General features: G+C 46.2%; 1 protein-coding gene across 2 annotated transcripts in view; it reads left to right on the top strand.

Moving 5' to 3' along the window:
• The window catches only part of COLEC11 (collectin subfamily member 11), a 119,016-nt gene that overhangs the window by 2,791 nt on the left and 92,096 nt on the right, over positions 1-24,129 (top strand). The window lies entirely within an intron of this gene.

The raw sequence follows: 24,129 nt of genomic DNA, 5'->3' as shown, positions 1-24,129 counted from the left end.
GAACGGGTATATCATCAAAAAGTAAATTCTTTATTAAATACAAATTACATATATAAAATGAGAACATGATACATCAGATAAAAAATTGACTACACCTGAGGAGGTATATCAGCACATATATATCGAGGAAAAGGGATGGAGAACAAAGGTGAATCATCTAGCTTAGTGCTACTAGCTTACTCATAGTAAACATATTATAATTGCATACCCGTTGTATTGGGGATATCCACCTCAGGAGAGCCACGTACAATGGGTATGCAATTATAATATGTTTACTATGCGTTTAAGGGATGTGGCTGTTCATAGATTTGTTATATCATTTTTCAGGCCCTGGCCTTTGATTATATTCATTTAGGTTATTTAGACCCACTTTGTTACTGAGCCACGGCCATATATTTATGGATATGGAGATTTAGTTGTTGCTATGCACTTTTGCAGTTTGGGACCGTGTGTTAATGTGGAGATTTATGCATTTGCACTATATACCCTTTGGGTGTTATATGTTTATTTATATACATATCAACTGTGGTCATTAATTCAAGCGCAGCACTAAGCTAGATGATTCACCTTTTTTCTCCATCCCTTTTCCTCGATATATATGTGCTGATATACCTCCTCAGGTGTAGTAAATTTTTTATCTGATGTATCATGTTCTCATTTTATATATGTAATTTGTATTTAATAAAGAATTTACTTTTTGATGATATACCCGTTCAATCTCAGTTCATTTTCGGTATAAGGTAATTTATGACAAAGCACACGTCTTGCCAGCAGTGTAGGGGGGATTCTAAGACTGGCGTAAAAACACCCGGATGGATTTCCAGTAGTTTTGGTACATGTGGTACTTTGATGCAGTTTTTGAAAGCAAAACTAGAAGTGGTCGTGCTTGCACATTATAGGAAAAATCGCCATCCTGTGCACACTCCCACGGTCCTGGCCACCAGTGAAGCTGACATTTTTTGCTATAGAGTACAAGCACGACCACTGTTACTGGATTGCAGGGTGGTCATAACCAGTGATGGTCAGTTTGCATTGTTCGCCAGCGAACACAAGCGGGCTGCCATCTTTAGTAAGGTAGACTCACCCGTTCGGCGATGCACAGGTAAGCCCTTACCTGTGCCGGGAGCCGGTCTGAAATCAAATGCGGTCACCGGGAGCAGGCAGTTCCGAGAACAGCCCGATGAAGGCCCCCGGTGGCTGTTCTCGGAACTGCCTGCTCCCGGTGACCGCATTTGATTTAAGGCCGGACCCCCGACACAGGCACAGGTAAGGGCTTACCTGTGCATCACCGGACGGGTGAGTCTACCTTACTAAAGATGGCAGCCGCATGTGTTCGCTGGCGAACAATGCGAACTGATCATCACTGGTCATAACCATGGAAACAAGCAGTGTGTAATGTGATGGAAAAAATTTATCCAGCCAGCAAAGGAAGCAATATGGACAATCTGATACATTAGTAAGTGCCTTGTATTAACTTTCTCTACGTGATTAAGGCCATTTGCTGAAGTGAGACGACCCCCAGGGATGTATCTGGTCTTTAGTGGTGAAGGGCAATTGACTATTCGGACATGTTTAACATACTGATTGTAGGTTATCAGAACATCTAAGGGTGGGTTCACATCTGCGTTCTGGATTGCGTCAAGGCTTTCCGTTATAAAAAGGTTAAAAAACTGAAAGTAATGGAATCCATAAGCTGGAAGTCAAAACGGAAGCCTTTAGAGGCATTCTGTTTTGATCCGTCTTAATAGAAGTCTATGGGCAATCATAACGGATCTGTCTGGGTCCCGTTATGCAAGACGGAAAACAAAGTCCTGTCGACAGGACTTTTTTCTCCGTCCTGCATAACGGAAACCAGACGGATCCGTTATGCTTCACCATAGACTTCTAATAAGATGGAAAGCAAAACGGAATGCCTTTTAAAGGCTTCCGTTTTACATTCTGTCTGGGCATTCCGTTATTTATAAATGACTTAACCGGACTCAGCACCACTTGTATTATACACCGCCTAGGGTGGGTTAACACTAGCGTTAGGGATTCCGTTATAACCATGTTATAACGGAAAGCCATAACGGAATCCCTAACATTAGTGTGAACCCACCCTAGGCGGTGTATAAGTGTATGAGTTAAGTCATTTATAAATGACGGAATGCCCAGACAGAATGTAAAACGGAAGCCTTTAAAAGGCATTCCATTTTCTTTCCGTCCTAATAGAAGTCTATGGGAAAGCATAATGGATCCGTCTATCGACAGGACTTTGTTTTCCGTCTTGCATAACGGGACCCAGACAGATTCGTTTTGATTCCTATAGACTTCTATTAGGACGGAGAGCAAACAGAATGCCTTTTAAAGGCTTCCGTTTTGCATTCCGTCATAATACAAGTCTACGGGCAGAAGAACGGATCCGTCCTTCCGTCTTATGGATTCCGTTATTTTCCGTTATAACCATTTTAGAACGGAAAGCCATAACAGAATCCAGAACGCAGATGTGAACCCACCCTAACTTTGCTTTGTTTATGGGGGCAGTTGTTTCTAACTCTTCTTTGTTGATAAAAAAATCTATGGTCAGCTTTAGGGTATGTTCAGATTTGCCATTTTTACTGCATTTTTACGCGTTTTCGTCTTAACAACAGGAAAATATTTTATCGTGAAAAAAACTAAAAAATGTAGTATAAGGCCTCTTTCACACGAGCGTGTCCGGATGAGGTCCGGATGCGTTGCGGCAAACCCACGCGAGTAGGTACCCAATTGCAGTCAGTTTTGACTGCGATTGCATTCCGTTGTTCAGTTTTTATCGCGCTTTTGCACGTGCATGATAAAAAACTGAATGTGTTACCCAGACTCGAACTTCTTCACAGAAGTTCAGGTTTGGGTTCAAGGTTGTGTAGATTGTATTATTTCCCTTATAACATATATTCTGAATACAGAATGCTAAGTAAAATAGGGCTGGAGGGGTAAAAAATAAAAAAAATATAAAATAGAAAAATGTAACTCTTTTGATGACGTCACTGTGCTCATCACATGGTCCATCACATGATCCATCACCATGGTGATGGATCATGTGATAGATCATGTGATGAGCGTAGTGACGTCATCAAAGGTCCTATTCCTCACAGATGAAGAAAGAAGAGATGCGGGCTGCGCGAACAAGTGGATTAAGGTGAGTTAAATATTTTTTATTTATTTTTTTACCCCTCCAGCCCTATTTTACTATTGATGTAGATGTGACGTCATCGGCGCAGGCGCATTGAGGATGGAGCGGCCGAGCGAGCGTCCGCCTCTCAATGCGCCTGCGCCGATTGAATACTGTTACAGTGCAGGCGCGAGATCTTGATAGCAGACAGGGCCAGCCAGAGAAAGAGCCCGTTGGCTGGCCCTGTCAATCAACATGCGGAGGGGGCGTCATTATGATAGGAGGATGCGGCTGCTACCAGCAAGTAGCCGCCCTACTTGCTGGTAGACAGGTAATTTACATATTATAAAAGTAAGTTTTTAGCAGAATCTACTGAACCAAAATGATTAATCACATTATGTATGGATAAATCGCAGTATAAGGATTATAAGTACACAAAAAAAAACAACTGTTTAGTGGGGTGACAGAAGCCCTTTAAGGACTGGGCTCATTTTCACCTTAAGGACCAGGCCATTTTTTGCAAATCTAACGCTTTTACTTATCCAGGCCATTCTAAAACAGTTTTTACGTCACATGTTGTACTTCATGACACTGGTAAAATGGAGTCCAAAAAATTCATTTATATTTATAAAAAAATACAAAATTTACCAAAAATTTGGAAAAATTAGCAAATTTCCAAGTTTCAATTTCTCTACTTCTATAATACATAGTAATACCTCCAAAAATACTTATTAATTTACATTCCCCATATGTCTACTTCATGTTTGGATCATTTTGGGAATGGCATTTTATTTTTTGGGGACGTTACCAGGCTTAGAAGTTTAGAAGCAAATCTTGAAATTTTTCTGAAATTTTCCAAAACCCCCTTTTTAAGGACCAGTTCAGGTCTGAAGTCACTTTGTGAGGCTTACATAACAGAAACCACCCAAAAATGACCCCATTTTGGAAACTACCCCGATTCTGTAGTTTATAGAAACACCCCATATGTGGTCGTAAATTACTATACGGGCACACGGCAGGGTGCAGAAGGAAAGGAACACCATATGGTTTCTGGAAGGCAGATTTTGCTGGACTATACCATGTCCCATTTGAAGCCCCCCTAATGCACCCCTAGAGTAGAAACTCCACAAATGTGACCCCATTTTGGAAACTACACCCCTCAAGGTATTAAAAACTGATTTTACAAACTTTGCTAACCCTTTAGGTGTTCCACAAGAGTTATTGGCAAATGGAGATGAAATTTCAGAATTTAAATTTTTGGGCAAATTTTCCATTTTAATCCATTTTTTCCAGTAACAAAGCAAGGGTTAACAGCCAAACAAAACTCAATATTTGTTGCCCTGATACTGTCGTTTATAGAAACACCCCATATGTGGTCATAAACTACTGTACGGGCACACGGCAGGGCACAGAAGGAAAGGAACACCATATGGTTTCTGGAAGGCAGATTTTGCTGGACTGGTTTATTTACACCATGTCCCATTTGAAGCCCCCCTGATGCACCCCTAGAGTAGAAACTCCAAAAAAGTGACCCCATTTTGGAAACTACGGGAGAAGGTGGCAGTTTAGTTGGGACTATTTTTAGGGTACATATGATTTTTGGTTGCTCTATATTACATTTTTGTGAGGCAAGGTTACAAAAAATTGAAATTCTGAAATTTAATCTCCATTTGCCAATAACTCTTGTGGAACACCTAAATGGTTAAAAAAAGTTAGTAAAATCAGTTTTGAATACCTTGAGGGGTGTAGTTTCCTAGATGGGGTCACTTTTATGGAGTTTCTACTCTAGGGGTGCATCAGGGGGGCTTCAAATGGGACATGGTATCAAAAAAACTGTCCAGCAAAATCTGCTTTCCAAAAACCATATGGCGCTCCTTTTCCTTCTGCGCCCTGCCATTTGGCCCTTTTTGGCATTTTACAACCACATATGGGGTGTTTCTGAAAACTACAGAATCATGGCAATAAATATAGAGTTTTGTTTGACTGTTAACCCTTGCTTTGTTAATAGAAAAAATTGATTAAAATGGAAAATTTGGCCAAAAATAGCTGTTTTGGCACCGTTTTTTTTTTTTTTTTTTTGACTGTGTTCATTTGAGGGGTTAGGTCATGTGTTATTTTTATAGAGCAGATTCGTACGGACGCGGCAATACCTAATATGTCTACTTTTTAAAAATTTATTTAGGTTTTACACCATAATATCCTTTTTTAAACAAAAAAAAAAACATTTTAGTATCTCCATAGTCTGAGAGTCAGTTTTTTTTTTTTTTTTAGCCTATTGTCTTAAGTAGGGGCTCATTTTTGGCAGGATGAGAGGATGGTTTTATTGGCACTATTTTAGGGTGCATATGACATTTTGATTGCTTGCTATTACACTTTTTGTGATGTAAGGTACATAGGTACATAGGCCTGCTAAACCTAACAGAAAAAATAAATAAAAAAAGATTCAAACTCGCTGATCAGCAGTGGGGTGGGCGATGTGCTAACAGTGGACGGATGCTAAGAGTGCCGGCCACAGTCAGCGCTCGCACAAAAAAAAAAAAAAAGAGTGCTTGTGCCCCAGAAAATGTGTGCGGGGGGGACGACGACAAGCTGCAGCACCCCTGGGGGGGTTTAGGGTCACACAGCTGAGTGTGCTGTGACAGACACCCGATCAGGGTGATGCTGAAAAAAAAACCTTTTTTCCCCCTAAACTCTACCTAATCTAAGCTGTCCCTAAACCTTTCCCTAGGTACCTGTGGTCGCTCAGATGGGGGGTGCTGGGCACAGATGAGGGGTGCTGCGCTCCACGAGGCTCCTCTCTCCACGCTCCAGGACGCAGTGTGGAGGAGGAGGCAGAGCTGGGGGAAGTCAACCGCCCCGCCAGACCATTCAGCCAATCGGAAGCGATCCTGAGACGTGATGTCACCATCACCTCTCAGGATCTAAGGATGGTGATTGGTGGTGTATTATCACACCACCGATCACTATCCTATTCCGGGTTATCGGGTCACCAGAGACCCGAATAACCCAGAAATGCAGCAAACCGCAGCTCTGAATTGACCTGCGGTTTGCCGCGATCGCCGATACCGGGGGGTCACAGGATCCCCCTTCGGCATTGTCACAGGGTGCCTGCTGAATGATTTCAGCAGGCACTCTGTTCCGATCACCCCCCGCTGTCTATCTGTGGACTACCGTGGATCCGGTGTCTTGGACAGGCTGTTGCATGCCCAGAGGGGTCTTGAAGGTACATGAGTGTTGCTCCACACACTATTTATTATACTATCCTGACCATAGGTCATAATTATCCAATCCTTTTTTTTATTTTTTATTTTTTATTTACACCAAGAGGGCTTTGCTAATGTAGGTGGGGACTAAGGGGGAGCACTACTGTAAGGGGAGCACAAATGGGGCATAGCTACTGTGAAAGGGCACTAAGCGGGTATCACTACTGTGTGGGAGCACTAAAGGGGCATGTTACTGTGAACAGGACACTAAAGGGTCATCATCACTACTGTGTGTGGGGGCATTAAGGGGGCATTCTTCTGTGAAGGGGCATGTAAAGGGCATCACTATATTGTGGGGGTACTAAAACAAAGGAGGCATAAGTACTGAGGGGGTGCAGGGATGTATGGCGAATGTGGGCGGTCTTCACTAGCCGCCGACTACCGTACTAATGGGACATCACTACTGTGTGGGGACACTAAGGGGCATCACTACTGCATAGGGACATTAAGGTGCACTAAGGGGGCATACTACAGTGAAGAGGGCATCAAAAAGGTAAACCACTACTGTATTGGGGCACTAAGAAGGCATAAGTACTGAGTGGATCGAGGGTTGTATGATGAGCTTGGGTGGTCTTGACTAACTGCTAGAGTGGGGTTGCAGGCAGTGGTGTAGCGTGGGTGGGGGCCATTGCCCCGGGCGCAAAATTTCAGGGGGCGCCAGGCAGCAAGCAGTTCAATGAGGGCCACGGGAGCCTAGGGCTCCCATCCCCTCCGTTCTTCCGCATAGGCTTCAGGCTAGCAGGGGATCGTGATTACCTCACCGTGACCTCCTGCGGCAGGTCTCGCGAGATGACGTGATGACGCGGCACAGGAGGGCACAGTGATGTGTTTGTGAACACCTGCGCAGGCTACAAGAGGCGATAAAGAGAGGTAAGCATTTTAATTTTTTTTAATAAGCACGCCATAATGGGGGCAATATAGGGGGGGGGGGATATCTAGACAAAGGAGGCCATTATTACTACTATAATACAGAGGGGGGCCATTATTACTACTATAATAAAGAGGGGGACATTATTACTATTATAATACAGAGGGGGGCCATTATTACTACTATAATACAGAGGGGCCATAATTATTACTACCTAGGGCCGTAATTACTACTACAATACAGAGGGGGGGGCATTATTACTACTATAATACAAAAGAGGGCCATTATTACTACTATAATACAGAGGGGTCCATAATTACTACTACTCTGGGCCATAATTACTACTATAATAGAGAGGGGGGCCATAATTACTACTATAATACAGAGAAGGGCCATAATTATTACTATAATACAGAGGGAGCCATAATTATTACTATAATACTACAGAGGGGACCATAATTATTACAATAATACTACAGAGGGGGCCATTATTACAATAATACTACAGAAAGGGCCATTATAATATTAATAATAATAATAATAATAATAATAATAATAATAATACAGAGAGGCCATTATATATATTTAATTAGCACTAATTAGGTCAATTGGCAACATGATTGGGTATAAAAAGAGCTTCTCAGAGTGGCAGTGTCTCTCAGAAGCCAAGATGGGTAGAGGATCTGCAGCGTACTCAAGTTGTGTGCAATAGGTGTTTCTGGGTGATGTAGTGCAATATACACTAACCTGGTACAGCTGACTCTCTGCAAGGGCAGGTGATGGTAGAAATAGTTCGTGACGCCAGTGCCAAGTAAACGGTGGCACGCCGTTTGCGGATGCAGGAATAAATTGAGGAAACGTAGTCTTAAAACAGAACTCCAACTTTAGTAGTTTTGCAAGCAGAGACAATATTGGAAATGCAGTTCCTAAGCATACAGTCGATTTTGCAATTCGGTCGATGCAGGCAATTCAGTTATAGCAGGGTAATCACAGAGTGTTGAACACAGGACTTGCAGCACAGGAGCTTGCACTCTAATTCTGTCTGATCCTGGAATATAGCATATCTTCACCAAGGCCCATTAACCTAGTTCTGGCTTTATATCCTTGGCTATAGCTTTAATCAGTACCTCCTCTGTCTTTCTGAGTACCTCTTGCTTTCCTGATCTTTGCTTCTGTCTCTCTCAGCTTCTGGACACTTCCTCAGGCTCTAGAAACTTCTGAGCTGTGATCTAGACTGACTTCTGCACTCCACACTAGATCAGGTTACACTGACTTTCCCTTCCTTGTCTGGCCCTTATATAAACTAGGGCTCCCTAGCTCCCTCTAATGCCTAAGAGCTGGAATGACACCCCTAGCCGGCCTGTACTTGCAAGTTTCATAGCAACAGGGAAATACATGCATTACATTACATGACATTTTATACAACTGACATATACCAACTTCCCCATAATTAAGGAGGGACGACAGCACACCAAGTGACCTTTGGTAGTGACGGGTATTACAGTTCCCGTACACTACATACCCCACTGCTTTAAGCTGAGTACGGCCTCGTACTCCATCATGGGTCGCCCAACTGGAATCTCTACCTGAAATAGAAAATAGAGACATGCAGGCATACATACATGTAATTCATCTGCATTTACATTTACATCAGGTCCAATTGGCAAAAGTGAAGGGTAGTGACAAGGGGCGTCGTTCTCTTCTCTCAGGATAATGAATGGAACGGGGGCGCTGACCTGGCACAGCGTAACATTATAACCAGGATAGTCCCTGACAATGAATAAGTCCATGATAGAACAGTAAGAAACGGTAAAACAGTATAAAAGTTCTTGGAGGCTCAAAGAACAAACATGAGTCCGTACCCAGGTTATTTTCATATTAAATCACAGAGGCTCTCATGCGGTGGAGTCCATCTCTGGGCACATTACTTTTAAAAGAGTAAGAATCTCAGAGGCTCAGGTACTTTTGAGTCTGTCTCCGGGCACGGTTCCTTAGTATGAAGTTGCACAATAAAAGGACAGCAAAATAACGGAACTACCCAGGAGTTTCCCGTGGGTGTATCACAGGCAAGGGCTCACGTGGAGGAGTCCATTCTTGCGCACAAATGTCAAGTAAGGTATTGCCCGTGGCAACTGTTTGGGAGGAGACACCACCAGAATAATCAAAGTCTCCTAAACGGACTGGTGGGCGTCCCCTGGTCATCCGGGTAGACCTTCTCAAAACAGGGGTCTCCTCTTCCCTTAGCAACGAGGTAGAAGAGAGAGGAGCAACAGGAGGGTCTCCAACAGGGAGATCTTGGTCAGGAACAACTGGAACAACAATATCCACTACAGGGGGAACTGGATCCGGGGCATCTTGAACCAGCTCTTCCGGAGGTGAAGTTACAGTAGGTGCCGGAGCAGGCACCAGCAAGTTCAACCAAGGTGTCATAAGCCAATGCATTAGATCAGCGTCATACCTCAGATTACTGACAGCCTGCATAGGATCCTCGGGCGGTATTGCTGACTCTGACACAGGATATTCAGATCCGGAACTCTCGGCACTAGGTTCTGGTGTCAGGCAGAGCTTCAACCGGTTTCGGTGTACAATTTGGGATCCCTTGTCTTCCCGGGTGATCTCATAAGTGTGAGTTCCAACATTTGGGATTGCAGTGACAACATAGGGACTTCGCTCCCACTTACTGTCCAATTTGCTGGTACGACGGTTATGCTTTAACCATACCACGGCCCCTATGGTCAAGGGTTCTGCATGGGCTGCCTGATCATAGTCTCTCTGCTGTCGGTCTCTAGCAAGGTCCATACGTTCCTGAACAATGGCTTTGGCTGCATCTAATCGCCTTTGGTGCTCAGCAACCCAGTCGGTGTTAGGTAATGGGTTAATGCAATCAGGCACATGTATGTCCAATGAATGATCAGCAGGCAATGTCCCTTGGCGCCCAAACATCAAGTAAAAAGGGGTATACCCGGTGGAACAATGTATGGTATGATTGTATGTGAACATGAGCTGTGGCAACAGACTGGGCCAATCTCCTCTGTTTTCAGGAGGCACGGCCCTCAGCATCTCTATCAAGGTCTGATTCATTTTTTCACACAATCCGTTACCTTGAGGATGGTAGGCCGTCGTCCGGATCTTCTTACAGTTGTGTAAGCGGCACAGTTCATGGAACAGATGGGACTCAAAAGCAGGTCCTTGATCGGTGAGGATCTTTTCTGGACATCCATAGGGCAGGAGAAAGTGCTTCCAGAACATTTCGGCTGTAGTCTTGGCTGTCTGGTCTCTCACAGGCACTGCTACAACAAACTTTGTGAAATGGTCAATAATAGTCATGGCATAAGCATACCCTGAGCGACTAGGCTCCAGTTTCACATGGTCGATGGCGACAAGTTCAAGAGGACGGGTACTTACAATGGGTCTCAGTGGTGCCCTCTGATCATGGTGCTCACTTCGTTTCAAGGCACAGGCTACACACTCTCGACACCACTTCTCCATGTCTTCTCTCATGCCTACCCAGTAAAACCGCTGGCGGATAGTAGCCTCAGTCTTTTGGACCCCAAAGTGACCGGATTGATTGTGGTACATCTCCAACACCATACCTGCATCTCGTCGGGGTATGAGAATCTGGTGTACTCTCTCGTTGGACACTGGGTCTAGGCTTCTCCGTAGCAATAGGCCCTTTTGTATGAAGAGTTGCTGGCGCTGTCTCCACAGTTTGATGAGCTCAGGATCTGCACTCTTACGCCGAATCCTCTCAGGGGCTCTGCCACTAGTAATGAAGTCCAACAACTCACCCAGCACTCTACTTTCAGACTGTAGTTTCACCCACCTTTCTTCTTTAGGATCAGGCCTACTGGAGGGTGAAGGAACTGCAGCTCTGTTATTGGTAGCTCGAGCCTGATCCTGTTGAGCAAATTTGTTATAGAAAGCCGGCATCTCTACATCTTCCCAAGCATCTCGCACATCATCAGGAGCTGTCTCTGTGGGAAGCCTGGATAAAGCATCAGCGTTATCATTAGTACGTCCAGCACGATACTTTACAGAGAAATTATAGTTGGCAAGGCGAGAGGCCCATCTCTGCTCTAAGGCCCCCAATCTAGCTGTATTGAGATGTGCCAGAGGGTTATTGTCAGTGAATGCAATGAACGGGGTGGCGGCTAGATAATCCTTGAATTTTTCTGTCACCGCCCACACTAATGCCAGGAACTCTAGTTTGAAGGAACTATAATTCTTGTCATTTTTCTCAGCTCCTTTCAGGGAGCGGCTTGCATATGCTATCACTCTCTCTTTTCCCTCTTGGATCTGGGCTAACACAGCTCCCAGGCCTCGCTTGCTAGCATCAGTATAGAGATGGAAGGGCTTGCTATAATCTGGATAACCTAACACTGGAGGCTCGGTCAGTTTCTTTTTTAGCAATTGGAACGCTATCTCTCTTTTCTCATTCCACTCAATGGGCACAGGAGTTCTAGGACTCTTTTTGGGTTGCCCCCTCAAGAGCTCCTGGATAGGATCAGCTATTTGAGCAAAATGGGGGATAAAACGTCTATAGTAGCCGGCAAAACCCAGGAAACTCCTCACCTCTTTGACAGTAGTAGGAACCGGCCAATTACAGACAGCTGCCAATTTATCAGGGTCAGGTTGCACTCCCTCTCCGCTTACTATATGCCCCAGGTATCTTACTGCAGGTTTGAGCAGGTGACACTTGGATGGCTTTACCTTCAAGCCATATTTGATAAGGATTTCAAATACTTCTGCCAAATGTTTCAGATGGTCCTCATATGTTTTTGAGTACACAATGACGTCATCTAGATACAGCAGCACTGTTTCGAAGTTTTTGTGACCCAAACACCGCTCCATTAATCTCTGGAAAGTTCCTGGGGCATTACATAGCCCGAACGGCATACAATTGAATTCGAACAGGCCCATGGGAGTAGTGAAGGCAGTCTTTTCTCTATCTGCAGGGGCCATGGGTACTTGCCAGTAGCCACTGGTCAAGTCCAATGTGGAGAAATAGGCAGAGAAGCCCAGAGCAGTTAGTGACTCCTCAATGCGGGGCAGTGGGTATGCATCTTTGTGGGTTATTTGATTAATTTTCCTATAATCCACACAGAAACGGATACCACCGTCCTTCTTCTTTACAAGGACCAGGGGTGCAGCCCACGGACTACGGCTGTCCCGGATTACATTAGAGTCCTTCATCTCTTGGATCATTTCCTTTACAGTCTGATATGAAGTAGGCGGTAAAGGTCTGTACCTCTCCTTGATAGGAGGATGAGAGCCAGTAGGTATGGTGTGTTGTATGGCACTCACCTCTCCATAATCAGTGGCATGCTTACTGAAGGCCTGGTGGTGCTCCTTGACAAGCTGTATAATCCCTTGTTGTTGTTGTTGGGGGGTAGTCTCGTCCCCGACATGGAGCTCCTCCCACCAGGGCACTTGTGGCTGGGTCACCGGCGAGCATCCGCTGTCTGCAGCTGGCGGCTTTTCTGTCACTGGAAGACGAATGACGTCTTGGAAGGACACCTGGGACAGCTGGGCAACAGGGCAATGCTTAGTAAGCGCAACAGGATGATTACTCAGGCTAATCAGACGGACAGGTACTTTACCTTGGGAGACGTTCACCAGGCACTTGGCAGCTCTCACATAAGGATAATCCTCCATCTGGATTGGTTCCACCAGGGCTGGATAATCTCGGCCTTCGACTCCCAGGACAGCACGACACCACAAAAGAGTTTGAGAATTAGGAGGCAAAGTCACAGGCTTAATATCACGGATCCTGGCAGTACAAATTTCTCCTTTCCCATTAGCAAACCTCTGCTGGGCACTTAACACAGTGATAGTCTTTTGAATCACCCTCCTGGATGCAGAGGAAGCAGTGGGCAAAGTCTGATGTAATACAGCAAGTATTTCTGAATAACAGTTTTTGAAGACATTGGTGCCTAGAATGACAGGATGTCCTCCTCTGTCACCGGCCTGTACTACGATCACTCCCTGTTGAGGCAGGGTTACTTCTCCCACCTGCAGGGTGGGTTCCCAGTATCCATGAATCTTTACTGGTTTGCCATTGCTGGCGATAATTTCCACCCAGGATTCAGGCGGTTGGGTCAACTGGTTGGTGTCCCAGAACTTTTCAAATGCAGGCAGCTGAATAGAAGTGACCTGAGACCCAGTATCTAATAGGGCTTCAAAGGGGATCCCGTTGATCTCTATATTGATTTTAGGATGGGATCCTACATAACGTGGCATCCAATTTGGATCCTCTGGACCTAGTGTTCTACCTCCCGAGGGGTGGTCCTCAGCCTCAGGGGTTGCCCGTTTAACTGCCAGCACGTGGATTCTGTGTGTCCCAGCTTTTTGCAGTATGTACACACGGGCTTCTTGCGACCTCTATTACGCCTCCCAGGATCCCTGGGGTGAGTCTCTTGGTAAGGAGGTGGGAACGGCCTAGGAGGTGACAGGAATTCTTCATCTAGCATTATGGGTTTTTCCCATTCCTCTATTTTTCTGCACACTTTCTCTAGACTTTTAGTGAGGTGATTTACTTGCTCTGTCAGCATGGCAATAGTATCGGTAGCTGACACTTGAACAGCTTGGCCGGCCTCAGCTCGGTTAGTGACAAGCGGTTTTGGCTTGCAGGCTGATGACTCAGATAGGGCGCTCAACTCAGGAGATACTGCGGACCCCAGAATTTTTATAGCCAGTTCTTTAAAGTCCAGAAAGGCACTGTTAGGGTGCTGGGCGGACAGCATCTTTAACTGGGTCCTTATTTGTTCACTAGACACCCCGGTGATAAATTGTTCCCTCAGGGTCTGGTCCTGGTTATCAGCCTCTTTGGGATCTATCTGAATTACAGCCCCTAAAGCCTCCTGAAGTGATAGGGCATAGTCACGGAGGGACTCACCGGACTTCTGTTTCTTGCCAAAGAAGTGCATCTTTATCTCTGAGGCAGTCCTAGTTTCAAAAGTGGCTCTGAGGCGGGTGAATATCTGTTCTAGAGTACTCCGCTCAGTAGCAGGCCATGATAACACTTCCCTGCGGGCAGCCCCCTCCAGCTGCGCTAGCAGGATTTCCATTTGCTGGTCGGCATTTATAGGGTATAATCAGAATAGTGCCAGCAACTTTTCTTCAAAGTCCCGTAGGGTATGGGTCTCTCCCCTGTAGCGGGGGAACCATGGGGCCCCGAAATAGTAGGGCATGGTAAAGGGCATCATGCTAGGGGCTGTAGGGTGATCAGGAGCCGCAAGCTCTCCTGGGGCCGGCTGCTCAGGCACTCCTGGCTCTGACATGGTAGTCTATTGAGAGGTGGCCGCTGCGACTAAAGGGGCCGGAACACTCCCCTTCCCTCCGGTTACAAGTGCTTACCGGTATCGCCGGGCTTGCGCAGGTCAAGTCTCGCGAGGTTCCGGACGTCCTGAGACCGCGGTGACGCAGGAGAAGCAGGGCCGCGGCGGTGCGATGATGAAGAGGGGCGGGACTCTCTGTGTCTTTGCAGGGATCCGCCCACGAATGTCCTCAGCGGCGCGGGAAACTTTACTCCAGGCAGCCGGTGGCCATCTTTAGCAAAACGCTGTCCATTCACTGACAGCAAGCAGGATTGTAAAAAGTCCACAAAACCACACTCCAATGCGGGGATTTTCTTCCTCTGGGTAGCGCAACACTGCACAGCGCTTTTTAGAGGTTTTTGGTACACTTTGGGTACGATTTTCAGTCCACAAAGTCCACTTGAATAAAACAGGCAAATTGTCACTTTGGTCACAGGGCAACTGTATAAGGCACAAAGTTCACGCTTCTTGCACTAGAAAGCGTGCGTATCCTGTTCGTGGAACGCCAAAAGAGAGGTGCAGCGTACTCAAGTTGTGTGCAATAGGTGTTTCTGGGTGATGTAGTGCAATATACACTAACCTGGTACAGCTGACTCTCTGCAAGGGCAGGTATAGGTAGAAATAGTTCGTGACGCCAGTGCCAAGTAAACGGTGGCACGCCGTTTGCGGATGCAGGAATAAATTGAGGAAACGTAGTCTTAAAACAGAACTCCAACTTTAGTAGTTTTGCAAGCAGAGACAATATTGGAAATGCAGTTCCTAAGCATACAGTCGATTTTGCAATTCGGTCGATGCAGGCAATTCAGTTATAGCAGGGTAATCACAGAGTGTTGAACACAGGACTTGCAGCACAGGAGCTTGCACTCTAATTCTGACTGATCCTGGAATATAGCATATCTTCACCAAGGCCCATTAACCTAGTTCTGGCTTTATATCCTTGGCTATAGCTTTAATCAGTACCTCCTCTGTCTTTCTGAGTACCTCTTGCTTTCCTGATCTTTGCTTCTGTCTCTCTCAGCTTCTGGACACTTCCTCAGGCTCTAGAAACTTCTGAGCTGCAATCTAGACTGACTTCTGCACTCCACACTAGATCAGGTTACACTGACTTTCCCTTCCTTGTCTGGCCCTTATATAAACTAGGGCTCCCTAGCTCCCTCTAATGCCTAAGAGCTGGAATGACACCCCTAGCCGGCCTGTACTTGCAAGTTTCATAGCAACAGGGAAATACATGCATTACATTACATGACATTTTATACAACTGACATATACCAACTTCCCCATAATTAAGGAGGGACGACAGCACACCAAGTGACCTTTGGTAGTGACGGGTATTACAGTTCCCGTACACTACAGATCACCAATTCCCACAATGTTGCGCAGAAAGATAGTGGAGCAATATCAGAAAGGTGTTACCCAGCGAAAAATTGCAAAGACTTTGCATCTATCATCATCAACTGTGCATAACATCATCCGAAGATTCAGAGAATCTGGAACAATCTCTGTGCGTAAGGGTCAAGGACGTAAAACCATACTGGATGCCCGTGATCTCCGGGCCCTTAAACGATACTGCACCACAAACAGGAATGCTACTGTAAAGGAAATCACAGAATGGGCCCAGGAATACTTCCAGAAACCATTGTCAGTGAACACAATCCACCGTGCCATCCACCGTTGCCAGCTGAAACTCTACAGTGCAAAGAATAAGCCATTTCTAAGCAAGATCCACAAGCTCAGGCGTTTTCACTGGGCCAGGGATCATTTAAAATGCAGTGTGGCAAAATGGAAGACTGTTCTGTGGTCAGACGAGTCACGATTCGAAGTTCTTTTTGGAAATCTGGGACGCCATGTCATCCGGACCAAAGAGGACAAGGACAACCCAAGTTGTTATCAACTCTCAGTTCAGAAGCCTGCATCTCTGATGGTATGGGGTTGCATGAGTGCGTGTGGCATGGGCAGCTTGCATGTCTGGAAAGGCACCATCAATGCAGAAAAATATATTCAGGTTCTAGAACAACATATGCTCCCATCCAGACGTCATCTCTTTCAGGGAAGACCCTGCATTTTTCAACAAGATAATGCCAGACCACATTCTGCATCAATCACAACATCATGGCTGCGTAGGAGAAGGATCCGGGTACTGAAATGGCCAGTCTGCAGTCCAGATCTTTCACCTATAGAGAACATTTGGCGCATCATAAAGAGGAAGGTGCAACAAAGAATGCCCAAGACGATTGAACAGTTAGAGGCCTGTATTAGACAAGAATGGGAGAGCATTCCTATTTCTAAACTTGAGAAACTGGTCTCCTCGGTCCCCAGATGTCTGTTGAGTGTTGTAAGAAGAAGGGGAGATGCCACACAATGGTGAAAATGGCCTTGTCCCAACTTTTTGGGGATTTGTTGACACCATGAAATTCTGATTCAACATATTTTTCCCTTAAAATAGTACATTTTCTCAGTTTAAACTTTTGTTCCGTGATTTATGTTCTATTCTGAATAAAATATTAGAAGTTGGCACCTCCACATCATTGCCTTCAGTTTTTATTCACGATTTGTATAGTGTCCCAACTTTTTTGGAATCCGGCTTGTATCATGGCGGTCTTATCTCTGAATGAAGAAGCTGAGGAAAGAGTCTACATGACAGGAGATGTCACTGGATGTAACAGGTGGGGGTGCTGTATTCTCCTGTATATTTAATAGCAATGTATGTAATGTCCATCCAAATATCTGTTTTGGGGGTGGGGGGATGGATATAGAATTTGGCCCACACTGCCGAAACCTGGCCCCAGACTTCAGGTCACACTGTTCGTGTTCTGAATTCTGGGGCCTCACAACCATCTACTACATTATCTGTACTCAGAGACTAATCACAGTGTTATCTGTGGTGTTACATATGACTGCAAGTCACATCTACTACATTATCTGTAAAAAAGGGGCGTGCAGGTTGGGGAGGGGGCGCAATACTTGGCTTGCTGGCAACCCACGCTACACCACTGGTTGCAGGGGTCACATTCAAAAAATTTGCTTTGGGGCTCAGCCTTTTTCTAGTTACGACCCTACCTTTTAAACCACTCCATCCTGCACCTACAATCACAACATACCCAGTGAATCCCATCTCATTCTCATGCTGTTCTTTGGTCAAAGCGATACCTGAATTTCGCTAAATAGCTTGCAATTGTTTGGCCGCTGCAGACAGCAACATTATCTGCGCTACATCTCCTGTGTAACGTGTGCACAGCCTAAAAACATCTGTGACATCTAGTGTACTTTTTCTGTAGATGGTGTCCGCTGCGGACAGTTAAATTACCTGCGCTACATCTCCTGTATAATGTTTGCGTATCTGAAATATCAGTGACATTAATTCTGTGTAATTTTTTATTAGCCGCTGGTGACAGCGACATTACTTGCGCTAAACCTCCTGTATAACATTTGCGCATCCTAAAATTATTTGTGACATTCAGTGTACTTTTTTCATAGACGCTGCGGACAGTGACATTATCTGTGCTACATCTCCTGTTTAACGTATATATATAATTTAATATGAGCAAGGCGAGCAGTAAGGAACGGGGAAGTGGCCGTGCTGCTGATGGTGCACGCAGAGGCAGTGGCCCTGGGCGTGGTGAAACTGTGCACAAGAAACACACCCATCCACGATACCTAGCTTCATGTCCCAGTTTGCAGGGCGGTGCAGGACACCACTCTCGACCAGTGCGACCAGGTGGTCGGTTGGATTGCAGCAGATAATGCTTCCAGTCAGTTAAGCACCACCCTGTCTTCCACAAAGTCTAGTCTCAGTAGCCAAGTGTCTGGTCAACAGAATCTTCACCCTGATACTCCTTCCTCCCACCATGGAGAGTCTTGACAAACAAGTGATCCCACACTCGGATATTCCGAGGAGCTCTTTTCATCGTCATTCCTTGATTTGGGCCTCTTGACAAGCCCACTTGAATAGGGACATGAGGAGATATTGTGCCCTAATTCCAAAACTCTTGAGCATCCACAGTCACAAGAAGATGATGGTGGGGAACGGCAATTCGTGTTTCACGAGGTGGATATGATGATGAGACACAGTTGACAATAAGTCAACCGCAATTAGTGTCTCAAGAGGTTTATGATGAGGATGAGACACAGTTTTCAATAACTGTGGTTGTTGTAAGGTCAACAAGTCAGGAGGATAACCAGAGTGAGGAAGTGGAAGAGGAGGTGGTGGACAATGAATTCACTGACCCAACCTGGGAAGGTGGCAAGCCGAGCGAGGACAGCAGTACAGAGGGGGAGGGATCCGCAGCACTGCAACAGGCTTCAAGAGGCAGTGGGGTGGCAAAAGGGAGGGGGGACACACCAAACAGGCCCGCAACTGTTCGCCGGAGCACCCCCTTGCGGCAATCTCCCTTGTCAAGGGGCAGGTGTTCCGCAGTCTGGCGCTTTTTTGAGTAAAGTGCGGCCGATAAAAGACTTGTCATTTGCAACCTGTGCCGTACCAAAATGAGCAGGGGCATGAACACTAGCAACCTCACCACCACTAGCATGATCCGCCACATGGCATCAAAACACCCTAATAGGTGGGCCGTACGCCTGGGTCCACAATCAGTGTCTGCGGGTCACACTACTGCCTCCTCTTCCCCTGTGTTACGTGCTGGCCAATCCCCTGTCCAAGACGCAGGCCCGGATGCCTCCCGCCATGCACCTGGACCTTCGCAAGCACCATCAGCTAGCACATCCACTTCTGTGTCCCAGCACAGCGTACAGATTTCTATACCCCAGGCCTTTGAACGAAAGTGCAAATACCCAGCCACCCACCCATAGGCCAAAGCACTAAATGCGCACCTTTCCAAATTGCTGGCCCTGGAAATGTTGCCATTTAGGCTTGTGGACACTGAGGCTTTCCACAGCCTGATGGTGGTGGCCGTCCAGGGTTAATCTGTCCCCAGCCGCCAATATTTTTCACGATGTGCAATCCCAGCCTTACACCAGCATGTGTCCTGTAACATCACCCGTGCCCTGACCAACGCAGCTATTGGGAAGGTCCACTTAACGACTGACACATGGACCAGTGCTTTTGGCCAGGGATGCTACATTTCCCTGATGGCACACTGGGTGAATGTTGTGGAGGCTGGGAGCGAGTCGTACCCTGGGATGGCACAGGTGCTACCGACGCCAAGGATTGCAGGCCCTACTTCCATTAGGGTTTCCGCCACCACCTACGTTAGTGGCTGCAACCCCCCCTTCTACCTCTGAATTATCATCATGCAGCACCAGTCAGTAGCTGGAAGCAGCGTAGCACTGCAGTGAGGAAGCGGCAACAGGCCGTGCTTAAACTGATCTGCTTAGGTGTCAAACAGCACACTGCCGCAGAGCTGTAGCAGGGGATAAGGGACCAGACTGAGCTGTGGCTCTCACAACTCAACCTACAACCAGGCATGGTTGTGTCTGATAATGGCCATAACTTGGTGGCGGCTTTGGAGCTCAGCAAGCTCACACACATACCATGCCTAGCCCACGTATTCAACCTAGTGGTTCAGCGGTTTTGCAGAACCTACCCCAATTTGCCTGAGCTACTGGTGTGTGCCTATTTCCACAAGTCATCGACAGCTTCCGCCAGTCTGGCAACGCTGCAGCAGCGCTTGCAATTGCCAGCTCACCGACTGTTGTGCGACGTGAGCATGTGCTGGAACCCCATGTTCCACATGTTGGCCAGGCTTTGTGAGCAGCAGAGGGCAGTAGTGGAATACTAGCTGCAACATGGTCGTCGCCTTTCCAGTCAGCTTCCGCTCTTCACAAGCGACGAGTGGGCATTAATGTCTGACCTCTGTGAGGTTTTATGCAACTTTGAGGAATCAACACAGATGGTGAGCGGCGATAACGCTATTATCAGCGTAACCATTCCACTTCTGTGTCTACTGAAACGCTCGCTGCTCACAATTAAGGCGGATGCTTTGCATGTGGAAGAGGTGGAAATGGGGGAAGACAGTACACAGGGTGATAGCCAGATCATCCTCAGTTCGTCTTCTCAGCGCGAATTGGATGATGAGGAGTAGGAGGAGCAGGAGACGGTTGCCTCCGCTACAGAGGGTAGTATCCATGGAAGTTTTATTCCATCTGTTCAGCGTGGATGGGTAGAAGAGGATGTGGAGATTGAGAGTCATCCTCCTGATGAGGACAGCGAAGTCTTGTCTGTTGGGACTCTGGCACACATGGCTGACTTTTTGTCAACACCAATTACTGGGTGTTCATCCTTCTCGACCCCTGCTACAAAGAGAACTTCTCATCTCTCATTCCTGTGGTGGATAGGATGAGCAAAATGGTGCAATACCAGAAGTTCCTTGTGGAAAAATTGCTCCAAAAATGTCCAGCTGACAATGCTGGCTGCAGAGTACATAGTTCCTTGGCCAAAGGAGGAGGGGAGACAAGGGGAACACACAGCAGTTCCAACAGAGGCAGAGCAATACTCTCCAAGGCCTTGGGCAGTTTTATGACACCCCGCCAGAACCCTTAACCTGATGCGCAGCCTAGTGTCACAAGGAGACCGTGTCAGCGTCCTCAGTGATCCCTCTGTGCCTTACAACTATTGGGTGTCCAAGCTGGACACGTGGCACGAACTGGCGCTCTACGCCTTGGAGGTGCTGGCCTGCCCCGCCGCCAGCGTTTTGTCAGAGCGTGTGCTGCTGGGGGCATAATAACTGATAAGCGCATTTGCCTGTCAACTGAAAATGCTGAACGGTTGACTCTTATAAAAATGAACAAGGCCTGGATTGCCCCTGAATTCTCTACTCCACCAGAGGAAAGCGGCTGAACATAAAGGCACTTTAAATGTGGCTTTTGTGGTGTATTGAATACACTGTATTCCCAAGCACCCCTTCCACCACTAAAAAGGGTATATGGTTCAATCTCCCTTTTCTCGTCCTCCTCCTCCATCATATCAACAAGCTTATTAGGTTGCCCTCGCTCCTAATATTTTAGAGGGTCAGCTCAGCAGCAGGCCCTCACCCATAATGTTTTTGAGGGTCACCAGCAGGCCCTCGCCCATAATGTTTTTGAGGGTCACCAGTAGGCCCTTGTTCTTAATGTTTTAGAGGGTCACCAGCAGGCCCTTGCTCCTAATGTTTTTGAGGGTCACCAGCAGGCCCTTGTTCATAATGTTTTTGAGGGTCACCAGCAGGCCCTCGCCCCTAATGTTTTAGATGGTCAGATCAGCAGCAGGCACTCGCCCCTAATGTTTTAGATGGTCAGCTCAGCAGCAGACCCTCACCCCTAATGTTTTAGATGGTCAGATCAGCAGGTTGTTCCAATAGTTTTCAATCATAATTTTTCAAGGGTGTGTATGATGCCCTCCTTTATGTGTAATAAAGGGTGTATTGTAGTGCCAGTTCCTTGTAATTTTTGGCAGCCCTTTTACTTAGTGCACTTAGAGTGTAGGAGTCCCACTACCTGAACAATTGTACCACAATGTGAATGAGGCCTGAAAGAGCCCTTAGTGCCAGTCCACAGTGATTTTGGAGCGTTTCTGCCTCAAAACAGCCTCCCATTCAAATCGCAATAGGATGATCTGGTATTATATTGACTGATCCTGATGAAGGGAGCATTCTGCCCCCGTAATGTGTAGTCCAAATAAAGAAATGTTTGGAGCCAACTAACTGCCGATGAGTATTTCCTGGCACCGTGGTCACAGCCCTATTGCTGTACCAGTTACTGGTTTAATTACCATAACCTTTTTTATGGCACAATAGTGGCATAAATAGCATGATAAACGTCTCACAATGCCCTTTCTGGTGTAACAGGATGCAATGTTTGACACCCCTGGTAAACAGCTCATTTTTAAGAGGGAAGATTCTGTAAGCTATACATTTTCCAGAGCAGTGTCCAAGTGTAGTGTTAGGCTAGTTTTGCACTAGCAGTATTGAGATCTCTCTGGATCCGGCATTGCCGGATGGTACCTGAATGCCCGCCAGCCCCACTAACTAAAATGGGGACCGGCGGAGATCCGACAAGACAAAAACCGCTGCACGCAAAACAGCCGGACCTTTTTAATGCTGAATAGCCGGACCTTTTTTTAATGTAAAACTTGCCTTACTTAAAGGGGTTCTCTGGGAATTAAGAAAATAAAATTACTGAAAATACTTAAATATTAATTCATTATAAATATATTCCCAAATATGTCTAGCAGTGGAGCAATCATCAGGGGAAATAAAATGACCGCCATCCTATTAGTACACACAGAACCTGTCCTAATCACACAGCAGGACAAGTTACTTCAGAGCAGTGAGCTAAAGAACTGCCTCATCCTCCTCTCCTACTTGTCAGGGGTTATGATCCTGCATACAATTTAATATGATCTTCAGCTGAATCTCTGTAAGAATGGAGTTCATGAGGAGACATGAAGTACAGTTGTTTTTACTGTGGATGCAGCATGGGTGCCATCTGTGTTTAAAACTGCAAGTACCGGGCCTGAAAACTTACCCATTTAAGGCCTCGTTCACATTTCCATGTCAGTGACACGTCCGTGAAAAAAAGCGTACGTGTTTCAACCATGAAGCTGTCCATGAAGGATCCGTGGTTGGTCCGTGTGTCCGTTTTACCAATGTGTGTGTCATCCGTAATTCACGTTGCACATCTGAAAATTTATTTCCAAAGAATCTCCAATTAGTCTTCAGTGAAAAACGGATGTGTTAGTGATTTTCGCGGTCACATAGACTTAAATGGGCGTGCTTGCTCTGCATCACGTATCAAAGTAGTGCATGTCTCTGTGATTTTTTGACAGACCAAGGCCTCTTGCACACGACCGTGTGCTGGCCGGGCCCGTGCTGTGGACCACAAATTGCGGTCCCAATGCACGGGCACCAACCGTCGGACAGCCGCATGCGGATCGCAGACCCATTCACTTGAATAGGGTCCGAGATCCGTCCTTTCCGCAAAAAGATAGAACAAGTTCTATTTTTTTGCAGCACGAAACAGAACCCCACGGAAGCACTCCGTAGTGCTTCCGTGGGGTTCCGTTCTGCAATGCATCTCCGGATTTGCGGACCCATTCAAGTGAATGCATCCGAATCCGTGATGCGGAATGCACACGGCCCCGTGTATTGCGGACCCGCCGTATGCGGGCCGCAATACGGCCACGGCGGGGCAACGGCCGTGTGCAAGTGGCCCAACGGTCAGTAAAAGAAATACTAAAATGTGACCAGATACATTTAAATCAATGGCTACGTGTGCTGTCCGTGGAAAATGCGGACAGCACACGTCAGTGAAAAACGCAAAATGTGGACGAGACCTTACTTTTGCAATGGAAAAAAAGCAGCATGTTCTATATTTTGCATTTATCATGCAGGGCATGGCGATTCGAGTCCTTCACTGCATCAGCGAAAGAAAACTGAACCACACTGAAGGACAGTCTGTTTTTCACTGATGGTTCATGGGAGTTATTTTCTTTTTTCTACATGCCTGAAAAATTAATGAAAACGGATAATATGCATTTTACCAGAACAGAAGCATCAGCACATTATCAATACAAATGTCCAATATTTTGACATTTCCGGTAATCCAGGACCTCGCCGGTCACGT

This window comes from Bufo bufo, chromosome 4 (assembly GCF_905171765.1).
Source record: "Bufo bufo chromosome 4, aBufBuf1.1, whole genome shotgun sequence".
NCBI lineage: Eukaryota > Metazoa > Chordata > Amphibia > Anura > Bufonidae > Bufo > Bufo bufo.
Note: the sequence above shows the minus strand (reverse complement) of the source record. Positions and strands in the feature narration are given on the sequence as shown.